This window comes from Catharus ustulatus, chromosome 1 (assembly GCF_009819885.2).
Source record: "Catharus ustulatus isolate bCatUst1 chromosome 1, bCatUst1.pri.v2, whole genome shotgun sequence".
Lineage (NCBI taxonomy): Eukaryota > Metazoa > Chordata > Aves > Passeriformes > Turdidae > Catharus > Catharus ustulatus.
Genome location: NC_046221.1, coordinates 130,759,896 through 130,772,529, shown reverse-complemented (window position 1 = coordinate 130,772,529; position 12,634 = coordinate 130,759,896). Strand labels below are relative to the sequence as shown.

Genomic DNA, 12,634 nt, shown 5'->3' with positions numbered 1-12,634 from the left:
AATATTTTTCTTTATTTGCAGTAAGCATCTAAAACAGAGAAACCTATTTCCAAACAAGAAGATGAAGTAATTTTACACATCTTTACTGGTTCTTTTTTTATATGCACTGGTAAACATGACTTTTTAAGCTGAAGATCACTAATCATTAACAAATGTCATCCTACCTAAGATGTTATTCAATAAATGTGTACTTTAGAGTTTTCTAGGGAATATTTATTGGGAAATGTATTTTAAACCATGCCTTTTTTATAAAACTTATTATATCTACATCAATGAATGCAAGACAGCTTCAGTTTTCATTGTGGTTTTTTGTATTTTTTGTCTATTAGTCATCTTTTATTTCTGAATACATTACAGCAATCTCTCGAGGTATTGTTTATAAAATCCAGAACGCTTGTATTTTCTTTTATCCTTTTGGGTAAAAACTTTTTTTCCTTGCTCTTTTCATATTCCATGGAGATTTTTAAAAATTTCAAGTTTATCTAATTGCTCATTTAAAATTTTCAGTTGACTTGTATTCAGCATTATTGCCTGCATTACTTTTCATATACTTTCATACCATGCGGATAAACCACAATAATTCTTGAAAGCTTGTTGTATCAACACCACTAGCACATACTGAAATCCCATTTGTTGTAACAATGATGATTATTAGTTGGTCCTGTTCCAGTGAAAATGCCCAGAGTGAGCCCAAAGTACATGGCAAAGGCCACAAAGGTCTTATTTTAGAACTTGTTTGTGGGTTGCCATGGCTTTGGATATTGATGCTATCCAGCCCTCAGGATATCAACAGGGCACTCTGCAATATTCAGCTGTCACATCCTCAGCCTGACCAGGAGCACCATGGGGTGGGTCAGGGGATTCACAGGCTGTGGAACCTCGCTGCAGGGGCAGGGACAGTACCAGCCTGTCCCACCACCCTGTCCCCAGCTGCACTGCACGGAGAAGTCACAACGCATGAGCTGGAGTGAGCTCCCTTCCTGGATGTGACACGTGAGGTGCTCTGCATCAAACAATCTGTACCAAAATGCTGTAACTTTAATTGCTTAGCTGGACTTACCTTTAACTCTACACTTCAGTCTCCCAGCACAATGCACTTAGGTTACAGAGTCAATGTTAGAGAGCCAGGCTACCTTCCTTCCACTGTACTCTGCTCATTATCCACTGTGCTGGGCATCCATTTGTAATTTCATTTCTGCAATGATTCAGCTCTCATACTGGGAGTTTGCATATTCTTATATAGTTCTTCTTCCTCCTGTATTTTTTCATGAGCTACATTAGAAATCCACTAAATGGGAGCACTGCCCAAATGAAACCACAATACTTTTTTTAATAATAACATTTTTAAACCACGGTTTTGGCTGCCTTTATAAGAGAAGTTTTAACAAACAAAAGAGAAAATTTGCCATTTCAATCTATTGTAAGGAAAACTAACTAATAGAGACTAGTGCTAGGAGGTACCTACTACTCTGGATGTCTCCTCTGATTGTTGAAGTCAGAATTTTTTTATTACATTATATGTATAGTAATTTCACAAATACAAGCCGCAGCAATTTGACAAAAATTTTGGTGGAAACCTGGAAGTGCGGCTAATAGTTGGGTGCGGCTAATATGTTAATAATTTTCTGACATTTACAACCCCAGACGTGCCAGCCAGAGTGCCGAGCCAAGCACCTGCCAGTAAAAGCCGGCATTTCGCGATTGTTACAGTGTTACTGTGTTGCCCTGGCTCCCTGCAGGCAGCACGGGGGGTGGGGAGAGAGGCGGGAGAGCTCTCTTCTTCCCTCCTCTGCCGCAGCCCAGGGGAGGGGGGGGGGTGGCGCGCCGCCATTGCCGCTGTTCGGGGAGGATGGGGGGGGGGGGGGGCGGGGGGCGCCGCCATTGCCGTGGCTCCGGGAGCCGACGGGAGCCCTGCGCAGCCATTGCCGCGGCCCGGGGGGGGGCGGGAAGCGCGCGCCGCCATTGCCACGTCTCGGGGAGCCGACGGGAGCCCCGCGCAGCCATTGCCACGGCCCGGGGAGGAGGCTGGGTGCTTTGTCCGCGCCCGCCGCCGGCGCCATGGGCGCGGGAAAGCTCCGTCCCCGCCCGCCACCGTGGCCGTAGGAGCGGGGGAAGCTCCGTCCCTGCCTGCCACCGCGGGGCAGCACCGACCTGGGGTGACCGAGCCCAGTGGCAGCGGCGGCCGGCCCCGAGCGGCAGCACCGGGCTGGGCCACCTGGCCCCGTCAGCGGCCCCTAGCGGGCCGAGCCTGCACAGCCTCAGCTCAGCCAGTAAACCCCGCCCTGTCACGGTTCTGTTACTAATTGCACGCGGGTCCTCGCTGCGAACGACAGAGCGGCTTATATTCGGGTGCGGCTTATTTATGGACAAAAACCGAAATATTTGCCAACACCCAGAGATGCGGCTTATACTCAGTGCGGCTTGTATTCGTGAATTTACTGTATTTTATTTTTTCTCTAAATAAACATGTGCCATGCAGAGTCTGAGGTTCCTTAATTTCACAGGTTAACCATCTATCCTACAGTACAAACATTTGTGTTTTCATAATGAGCTTTAATACTATTGTCTGTACAATGATTAGACCTATACCTCTCAGAGACTTCTAATTTTCACTCTTTGCTTTAGTAAATATTGATTATGTATAACTATTTTTATATCCAGATATGCATTGGGACCTTATGCATTTTGCATAAGCAACTGATTAACAGAGAGCCTTGTAATACAGAGACGACACGGAGAGTTATGTAGTATAATAATCAGAATGTGAAATTCGGGATTATGTGCACAGTGAGAAAAATAAATACTGAAAGCAAAACAATAAATATTTTTAAAATATTACATTGAGACACTAACGAATAGCTAGCTTATTTGATTAAACTGAGTGCATTAGAGTATTTTGTAGTTTCTGTAAATGAGATGTTCTGTGTAAGTACACTTTTAGCCTTAGAGAAACAACAGCCTGAGGTTGCTTTTGAGTCCCTGGAATAACAGATGACTTAAACATCTTCCTTCACTGCTTTAATAGTTGAATTGGATAGCTTTCTGTCTGTCAAAAAGAAATCTTTCCCCATGGATCTCTTATTTCATAAAAGTCAGCACAGCCTCTGTTTTGCCTTTGTCACTCAAAAAAAAAAGTCAGTAAGTGTACCAGTATATTTGTTAACCCTTGACTTCCTAAGGGTTTTTATGCCTTTTTTTTAATGAACTAAAAAAAGGGAGAACAAATGAGTGAAAGATATTTTTCGTTGAAAGTGTTTGCTTTACGATTTTGTAACATTTATATAACAGCAACCTTCAACAAAAGCCACTCGTGTTAGTATTTTGCAAGTGTTAATTTACCTAACAATTAAGGCACTTGCTAAGATGCTTCTCACAGATATTTCTTTCCATGCAACTAATATTGCAAACATTAAAAAGATGATAAATTAGTCTTAAGGGCTGTTTTCAATAAAACAAGCTGGCTGAGGAAAAATCTGAGTGCACTTCCAATTGCTGGGCATGAGATACTTTAAATGCATTTAAGTTCTATACAGTCTTCCAGCTGTTTGCATTAGCTGTCAGCTATAAGTTAACTATAAGTATTAGCCACACATTACTTGGTGTCTGCATTTCTTGCAATGCACTATGTATTTTTAAGAATCAGCCATAATTCATACAGCGGGCAAGTCTAACAAAGAAGTCTGATTATATTCTTGCTCAGTGTCATTTGAGGGGCCACTGTAAGGCAGATGCAAATGTCAATATTATTCTCTACATGTAAATATTCCCTCTGTTTGCGTAATCCTCATGGGTATCATGTTTCAGTATTTGGTTGCTTCTAGCAGACCAAAGGGCAAAGTGGTGGAGAGATCAGCAGTAATGAACACCATGAGAAGTATTCGAACAAAAAATGTTTTCTGGCCTTGGCAAAACCAAAGTCACCAATTCAATTTCTGGTTATGGTTAGGTCAGTTTTACATATGTCAAGTGATGTTTTTAGAAGTCAGACAAAGGAGATACTGCCTAGTGCTTCACCCTTCTCCCACAATCCCCACTACAGCACAAGGAGGACACACTAACAACTCCACCCTGGCCTGTGATGCAGCATTTGCACATCCACACACATACACATCCCTCTACAAATAAATGAAAACCATGCTCTACAATCCAGACCATATCCCCTGCCTTAAGACAAAATTTTTCATTCACTCTTTTAACCATCTATCAGTGCCCTCAGCTCTGGCAATCACATCCATCAGACCAGGCTCAGGCTGACAAGACTGACTGGACACACACAGTGGATCCCAGTGGAGAGGCAGCTGTGTGAGGGGACCTCATCCATGTCTGTAAGTCACTGAAGGGAAGGTGTCAAGAGAATGGATCCAGACTCTTCTCAGTGCTGCCAAGCAATAGGACAAGAGGCAACAAGCAGAAACTGATGCACACAAAGTTCCACCTGAATGTGAGGAAGAACTTCTCTACTGTGCAGGTGACTGAGCACTGGAACACCTTGCCCAGAGAGGTTGTGGAGTCTCCCTCACTGGAGATATTCAAAAACCATCTAGACACAATCCTGAGCCATGTGTTCTGGGATGACCCTGCTTGACCAAGGAGGCTGGACCAGACGGCCCCATGTGGTCCCTTCCAACCTGACCTATCCTGTGATTGTGTAATTGAGGGGTTTTGCCTCTCTTTCACACACAATACTGTCTAATCCAGAAAAACGGTGGTTTTTTGCTTTGTAAAATGCAATAAACAATAGTTTTCCCTGCAAAATTTAGACTATTCTTGCTTGAAATTGTTGACTTTAAAACAGTGGCATTTTATATTTTGTTCATTGAAAAGTTTTCCAAAATATTTCATTTTCTTTATGCACCTACAGGCTTTCCTGCATGCAGACCTCTGTCTCACATTTTGGACACTTGTTGACCCAGAAACCTTCCTGGAAGGAATCTTCACAGGCACCCCTCAGTGTACAGCCTTGCTCAGTTAGCTCCACATTTTCAGCATAGGATTCAGCGTCAGCTTCATGTGTTCAACCTGCAGATCCAGCTGACCTCCTTAAGGGACACTTACCATAGGAAGTTTTTTTAACAATAGGATTTTTTTTTAGTATCGATGACTCTAATTTCAGATCAGTTAACATTTATTGCATTCACTCTCAAAATTCCAAGTTGTTCTGAAATCCATTATCACCCACTATCTGACTGCATGGGTCTGGGATTTTTCCATGTAGCACATGTACTCCTAGAAGGATCCTGATTAGAGGCTTTGTTGCTTTGTTAGTGTTTAAATCCATAGGAAACACATCTTAGTACATGCATCTTGGTGATCCAAGAAGTATTCTAACTTTCTATTGCACTGCCAGGTGTTGCACATTTTAATTCCAGTTTCACCCCCCAGTTTACTGCACCTCAGTCAGAGCTGAGGCTGCGTTTTTTCTCAGGGTTTACTGCAGACACTTTAAAGACAGTTCTGGCTCCCTCTCGTGGACCATGAGCCATAGGCAAGGCTTTGCCATGCACAGGTTACACATTTACATATTCCCAGCCCTAAAGTCCATAGAACAATAAAACAAACTTTTTCATTATAGGGATTAAAAGGACCTCGCACTCTGATTCCTAAAAAAAAGTAAAAATTAAAATGTAAAAAATATTTCCTTTATCTGCACTATCTAAACCACCACACTCACCAACATAATGCTCCAATTCTTCATGAGATGTCAGCAAAGCACCAGAAGGCTCCTTCCCTTCCTCAGCACTTCCCTGACTCTGCCTATCTGATGTTCACCTTCCACCTCTAGCATGCACCGCACCTGAAGATGGAAGATGCTCTTGCCAGAGCTCTCCTTCAGCACACAGCATCACACAAAGCTTTGCCTGTAGGATAAACAGAACCAATACTGAAGATAATATTTATATTTCACTCTTGTGGTTGTTTTCTGAGATGGTTCAATTTTTTTTTTACAGCATCTCTTTCATACAAGTGAAATAAAAAGTGACATTGCAATGTGGTAAGAATAGCTGTCAGATACAGAAGTAATGAATATTTTCCTTTTCTTCCTTTGTGTTTCAATTCAGTTCTTCTTGGATCCATAAAATATGAAGATGACATCATCTTACTAAATGCTCATGTTTATTTGATGGTCTTTCATGATCTGAAGCCTTTTATTTCCTTCATTAAGCAGAAGAAAATGCAAAGTGAAACAAGAACCAGGGTCAGAAAAAGGCATTATTTAGACTTAAATCCTTACAAGAGGATCCCACATTGACTGGTGAGAAAATACCTTGCTGTTTCTTTGAGAGGAAGTTTTCTATGTGATATTTTATTTGAGGTAGTAATTGGTATGGCATATCAAAATAAGTAACATTTTTTAAGGTCAGAATTCCACCATGTGCCATGTTCATCCCTGCACTCAAAGTACAGACCACAACAAAATAAGTCAATTTTTTGCAATAAAAACTGTTTCAAAAAAGTAAGTTGTCCAGCCTTATAGATACAAAAAGGAAAGTGATGGCATTATAGGCATACCAGAATTGTTCTGCAGCACTTAAAATGCCACTCATTAGTCTTGCTTTTCATTAATAAACTAAAGTAAGTTTTATATGATGTGTTTTATTTTTGTTTATAAGTGGTAATAGATATTGCAACTTTTAAGTTAAAAAAAAAAAAAAAGAGGAGTATGACTTTACACAGAAGGTTATTTGCATTTTTCCCAGCCTCTGCAGGTGTCCCCACTGAACCAGTGAAATGTTTCCAGCACAGTAAAATGTTGCTTTTCCTTCCACGACAGCACAGAGAAAAAATACAACAGCCGCTTCCTAGGAAAGTGCAGCCAAAATAAGCAAAATAGGTGATCTTGAAGAAAGATTGGACACCTCCTACACCTCCCACATGTATTCTAGCCTTGAAAATGTCTGTGTAATCCCACTCCAATCCACAGCAGGCTACAACCCTTGCCCTTCTTACTGTGTAAGCACTCATGCCAGCAATAAAGTAAATAATAATAATGATGTTAAGTAGTTTTCCTTGAAAGAATGTAATAATTTTGATTTGAAACTTCTGTACTAGTGAAAGCTGACAGAGACACCAAACATCTTTGGAAAATTCCTGCTCCTCATAAATTGAGGCTGTTGTGCTAGTTATATTTTTTCTCTTACATTTTTTATGTGTTTTACTTTCACTTTTAATTTTCAGAAAAACAGAAGCCTCTTGTGAAGTATCTAGTTTGCAATAACTCAAATCTGTGAAAGCACAAATGATGCTCAGTCAACAAGAACTCATTTGTTTCAATAAAAACTCATTCCATTATTGTTCTTGTGACTGGTCTTTGCAATATTTTCTTTCAGTATTTTGAGACAGATCACAATCAGCAAATTCACATCTACAAGGAATTTACCCTCATACTCAGATGAACTGGAAGAATTAAGTGGTAAATACTGATTCTGCCAGTATTGCTGGTTCTCAGCCAGCCAAAGCTCTCAGCAAAGGTGACTTGCATGGCAATTATATCTTTGTCACAAAAATATTTTTGAAACACAATATGAGAGAATTAAAAAAAATAAAGCCAAAACAAAATGAAAACCCAAGTCTGGCCCCTTATTCCACCCCTGAATAAAAACACAAATTACATAACGGAAATTGTTCCACACATAACAAGAAACTTGCAAGAGGCCTACAGGAACGCCAAAACAATGCATGTGTCCTGCTGAAACCTCCAAAATTCTGATAAAATCACAAGTTTAGGCTTCTGATCATCATTACAGTCCAAGACAATACTTTATTTGTCTGTAAGTAATCAAATTACATAATAATCGCTGGTCACTAGGCAACCATTGATTTTTAGATGTTATCAGTTCTTGGGAACAAAGCACAAGCAAAACATAACCAGGAGTTACTAGTTAATTCTTTAAATAATCATTAAAATCAAAGAAATTATCTTTTCTCTCCCCAAAAAACTATTCTTTTTAACTTCCAGCTTTAAAGAATCAGCAAATACATTAGTGTGGCTTTGCTAAATCTGTTCTTGCTTTAAATTATGTAGGAGATATAAAAGTGTTTGTATCAAAAACAAATAGAAAAAAGTGAATATCACAGATGGACTTTAGTGTATTGAAAATCTTTGCTATAGCTCAGGACTGAAAAGTATTATTGGCCATTTTATTTTGTCTCCAATAGCCTCCTAGCAACAGTATTTTCATACTGTTACCACACCTTTTTTTTCTGTTTTTTTAATTTTTATTTATCTCTGCCATGACATAGGCTAAACATTAAAACACAGAAATATGGGTTTTTTTTCCCTTGGTTAGAAGCCATCTTCAGGGATCTAGCCTGAAGTTATTTGCAAACTAATTACACACATCAATCACCCATTAGTCTATCTAGCTCTTTCCCATGGTGCTCAGTCTCTAGATTTACCCATGAGTAAATCCTATTCTCCCTCTTTGATAGGCATAATCAGCCAGTTCACTTCCTTTTGCACCAAAGGATCTCTGCCCTCGTGATGCCAACTGTATGCATCAGTTCTTGTTGACTTTTATTTTTCTTGAGTACGTTTGAGTCATCTTCTTCTGGATCTGTATTTCAACAGCACCTTAACACTAATATTTCCTCTCTTCACAGAAAGAATTTTTACTGATCTGCCAATTCTCTCTGCCTAGAAATGAGAAAGTGATCTGGCAAGCTGGCAAGGGAATGAAAACCAACAGTCCTTCCACAAAACACTTCAGACATGTGTACCAATGAAAGAAATGCAGGAATATGAATGGAAGCACCTAAATATAGGAAATGCTAAGTGTCTTTGCCTGGGCCAGTTAGCATAGCTGAGAAGGGATTGGGTAATTGATGTAGGCTGAATATGTGGCAGAACAAGCCAGGAGGGGAAGAAACATCCTGTTACCTTGTGCCAGGAGAGCACACCCTGAGAGAAGACTTCCAATGGTCAGCCATGCTGCCAGGAGAACCAGCTGTGCATAGGTAGGTCAAGTAGCAGAACCATTCTATGCTAGTTTAGCATTTCTGGGGAAAGAGAAAAGGAAAAAAAAAAAAAGAGGAAGAGGAGCAAGGGACACCAAGATAGAAGATACTGCTTCAAAGGGACTAATTATATTTCACTGTCCAAAAGAAATTAGGCTATTGAATCATCTAAAAAAAATTAAAAAGAGATTACTTGTCATTTCTCAATTATCTGAAGTCAAGAGAAAAGTATACAACAGCAAATGAATGAGGGGCAAAAATCTTTTTGAAGCATGAAGTACAGAATGAGACTGTCCAAAGGACAAAGGCAGATCCGTCAGGAAAAGGTCATAAAGGACAGAAGAAAATACGCTGTCCACACGTATTTTAATGGGAAAAGCACAATAAAAGAGATGGCACAGAAAAGGTCAATGTTTATTCATTGTCTGCTTTACAGTCACACCCACAACTTTGTATTGGCTCACTGCTACCAGGTGCAGATCTTTCTCATCTTCCTTTTGAAATGCTTATTTTCCTTCTCCTGCTCCAAGAACTACCTTAGCTCATTGAGGTTTTTTACAGAATTTATCCTCCAGCATGCACTGTACCCCTCAGTTCCATGGCACATTCTCCATTACATAGGCAATACATGGGTTAGCAGGGGACACAAAACACACCCTTCCAAAATATATTTTCTATGTTTTGATAGTGTTCTCAGTGACAAGTTTGTTTGAAATCTGAATTCTAGGTCATGCATTCAGCATGTTGCCTTGGCCATATTTCTTTTACTGTACAAGCCTCTCATAAATAACAGCATAAATAACATCAAAAGCCCTAATAACACCAAGGCAGATTAAATTTATGGCTTCCTCTCTGTTCAAATGACATGTTATCCTAACAAAGAAAGAAATTATATTGGCTCAAGACAACTTGTTAATTGTAAATCATCACATTTTGATCTTTCAAGTACTTAAATGTATTTAGAATTTTTATTCCAGAATTTATCTGGAAGTTGGAGATAGTTGATTGGTCTACAACCACCCACCAATCCTACTTCTCCTCTTTCCCTTCTTCCTCCTCCCTACCACATCTGCTTTCTCAGCACTTTTCCTGTCTTCCAAGTCCCCAGAGAGTGCAAGCAGCTCTAATTTTCAAACCATTTCAAACAATTTTAATTTGGCCTTGCATAAAATGTTGGCTGATGTAACATCCTGCCTCCTAATTGCTGCTGTAAATTCTCTTATTTGAGAAGGACTACAGTTGAGTAGCTCTTGATAGTATAAATTGCAGACACATGTCCCAACAAAGATTATTTACAAAAGTTTGCGCTTCACAGAAAGTAAAAATATTCTGTTAATCTTTTACGTAAGGATGTATCAGATAACCTATTAACAGAAAGGAGAAAAAAAAAGATAAGAAACAGAGTGAAAAAGATTAACCTATTACACTATTATGTTTACACTAGCAAGCATCATCATTTATTTCATGTCATTTTTTTGTTTTCTCTTCTCGTCCTTGAATAGTCAAATACTTCTAATCACTACATTCCCAAAAGTAGAGCACAGAGCAGCCTGAGAAAGGAGAGTATTGGTGGAAGTGGAAGACAAGAAAACAATTCATATCCCGTAACAGATGTCTGGTCTTTTACATTTTAGATATTCTTCCTTCATGTTTGCTGATTCATTTCTTGACTCTCTCTTTCCTGGAAGTCTCAGCTACTTAGTCACACCCTTCACTCATGTATCTTTTGTAAAAAAAAATTATATAGTTTTTTACCTAGTGCTGACAGCTTGTAATTTTTTTCCCAAGAATTCATACTGAAGGGTGCTGACCTTGAGGTATATCCAAGACTGAAGTAATCTGCTTTTAGTTTTCATTTAATAAGCTAAAATCTGTAGAGAGCTGTGGTACACGAGATTGGACCGAAGTACTGAAATCCATTTTCAGTTACAGCTGTTCTCAATGCAATTCTCTAATTTTTAACCCTTTATTTTAAGGAAGTTTGTCAGAGAGAGCCTTCCCTGTTAGAGAAGAACTTGAAGGATTAAGCTCAGGGTCAGAAGGACATGGACCCATTTTGCCCTAGAGCAAGCATCCCTGCCTGGAACCCTGTTTTGCAAAACTGGTGCAAAACACGTCTGGCTCCTTATAACAGCAGTTTGACCTCCTCTCAGGAGCAGGCTCCTGGAGTAATTTTGCTGTTCCCAGTTCCTTATTCTTTCTGCAGTGAAGGGTTCAGAAATGATGGGCTAGCCTACAATTTTCAATTCTGATGCCTATTTTAAGCCTGAAAAGTTGTTTAAAAACACCACCACACCATTCACATGTGGATATATGCAAAGTCATGACAGTAAAGACAAGTGGAGTTTGTCTTATATAATAAAATCCTCCATAATTAGGCTAGGGAAAAATCTATTTAAAATATATCTCCTGTATTAGACCACCATGATGCCAGGTCATACAATTGAAGAAGATGAAGTCTAACAAACAGACAAAACCCCCACAAAAATCCTGAGAGTAGAGTGGATATGCAAAGGAGCAAATAAAATCATACAAAAGTAATGGTTTGTTTAGTCGCTTTTTCCTTTTAATTGAGAGAGAAGGCCTGGGGGGCTATAAATTCATTACAGGAAGCATTACCTGTATTTAATAATAGAATGGGAGTTCTCAAGTGATTTTATGATGTGGTTGTATCATAGTAAATATACAAAACTCTCTACTTCCATTTGCAGTCACACAAGATTCCTGTCTATCCTGCAGAACTGGATGAGATACCATCCCACAAGCACGAAGTGTCTGGAGCAGTGCCTGCTCAGCATGATCAGCCAGCTGTCTTCAGGCCACCAGCAAGTGTTCTGCAGATCAGAAATTCCAAAGCCCTTCAATGAACAAATATTTAGAGCATCCATGTCTACAAAAATGTTTTCTTGCTACATTTTTGAAACCCACAGAACAATGTTCAGAGACATAAAGGCAGTGAAAGGTTGCCAGAAAACTCCATTCCAACATCTGTGCATGTTTTAAGCTCTGCAAAACTCGGACATGACAACTCACACAAACTCACAGAGGATCATAAATGTAACATATCATAATTTGTCAGGGCAATACAAATCTGAGGATAAAAATAGAAGCATGCTACAGTGTAATCTACCTTTGACCTTTGCTGCTTAGAAAAGTACAACAATATTTGGTTCTGCTCTGTTAGGAAAAACCAAAATGAAGAATGACAGAGTTGTTTTAGGACATTTCAGACATAACCCTAAGCCCTGTTCCTGCACAGAGTGGCGGTGATACAGCACTATGTATTGAAAAAAAAAAACAAAACAGGGAGTGTACCCTACTTGGTTTTCTCTAGCTTTGCCTACCAGGTTGGCTGCAAAAAGCACAATTTCATAATTCCCTCTCTCATGTTGATTACCTGATTTACAACACAGCACAAGTTTACATTAAAGCCATTCCTCCTGTCAAGATATTAAGTTTCTTTCACCCAACCTCGAGGAACTGTTGTACCTTCATGATAGCCAGCTTTCTGTTCATATCAATCAGTGAAACCAGCATTTTGAGATAACAAGATACAAGTCCTTTGGCAGCAACGCTTAAAAGATAGCATTAGGTTAAGTGCAGGGAGGCTGCAGTGATGATGCAGCATGTAGGGAAGGACTCCTTAGACAATATATTTGCTTATAAGCCAAGTATTTAC

The 12,634-nt window shown here is 39.5% G+C and overlaps 1 long non-coding RNA gene across 6 annotated transcripts in view; it reads left to right on the top strand.

Annotated features, from left to right (window-relative positions):
• LOC116996091 overlaps positions 1 to 7,950 on the top strand; it is a 252,018-nt gene extending 244,068 nt beyond the window's left edge. For 4 of the 6 annotated variants that reach the window (XR_004417865.1, XR_004417862.2, XR_004417868.1 and 1 more), the window contains one exon: positions 6,060 to 6,583. This is a non-coding gene — a long non-coding RNA (uncharacterized LOC116996091). Of the gene's footprint in view, positions 1 to 4,207; positions 4,456 to 6,059; positions 6,952 to 7,328 lie in introns of those variants that run through there. The other 2 variants (XR_004417864.1, XR_004417871.1) reach the window with 2 other exon arrangements.
• Positions 7,951 to 12,634: the final 4,684 nt, after the last annotated feature.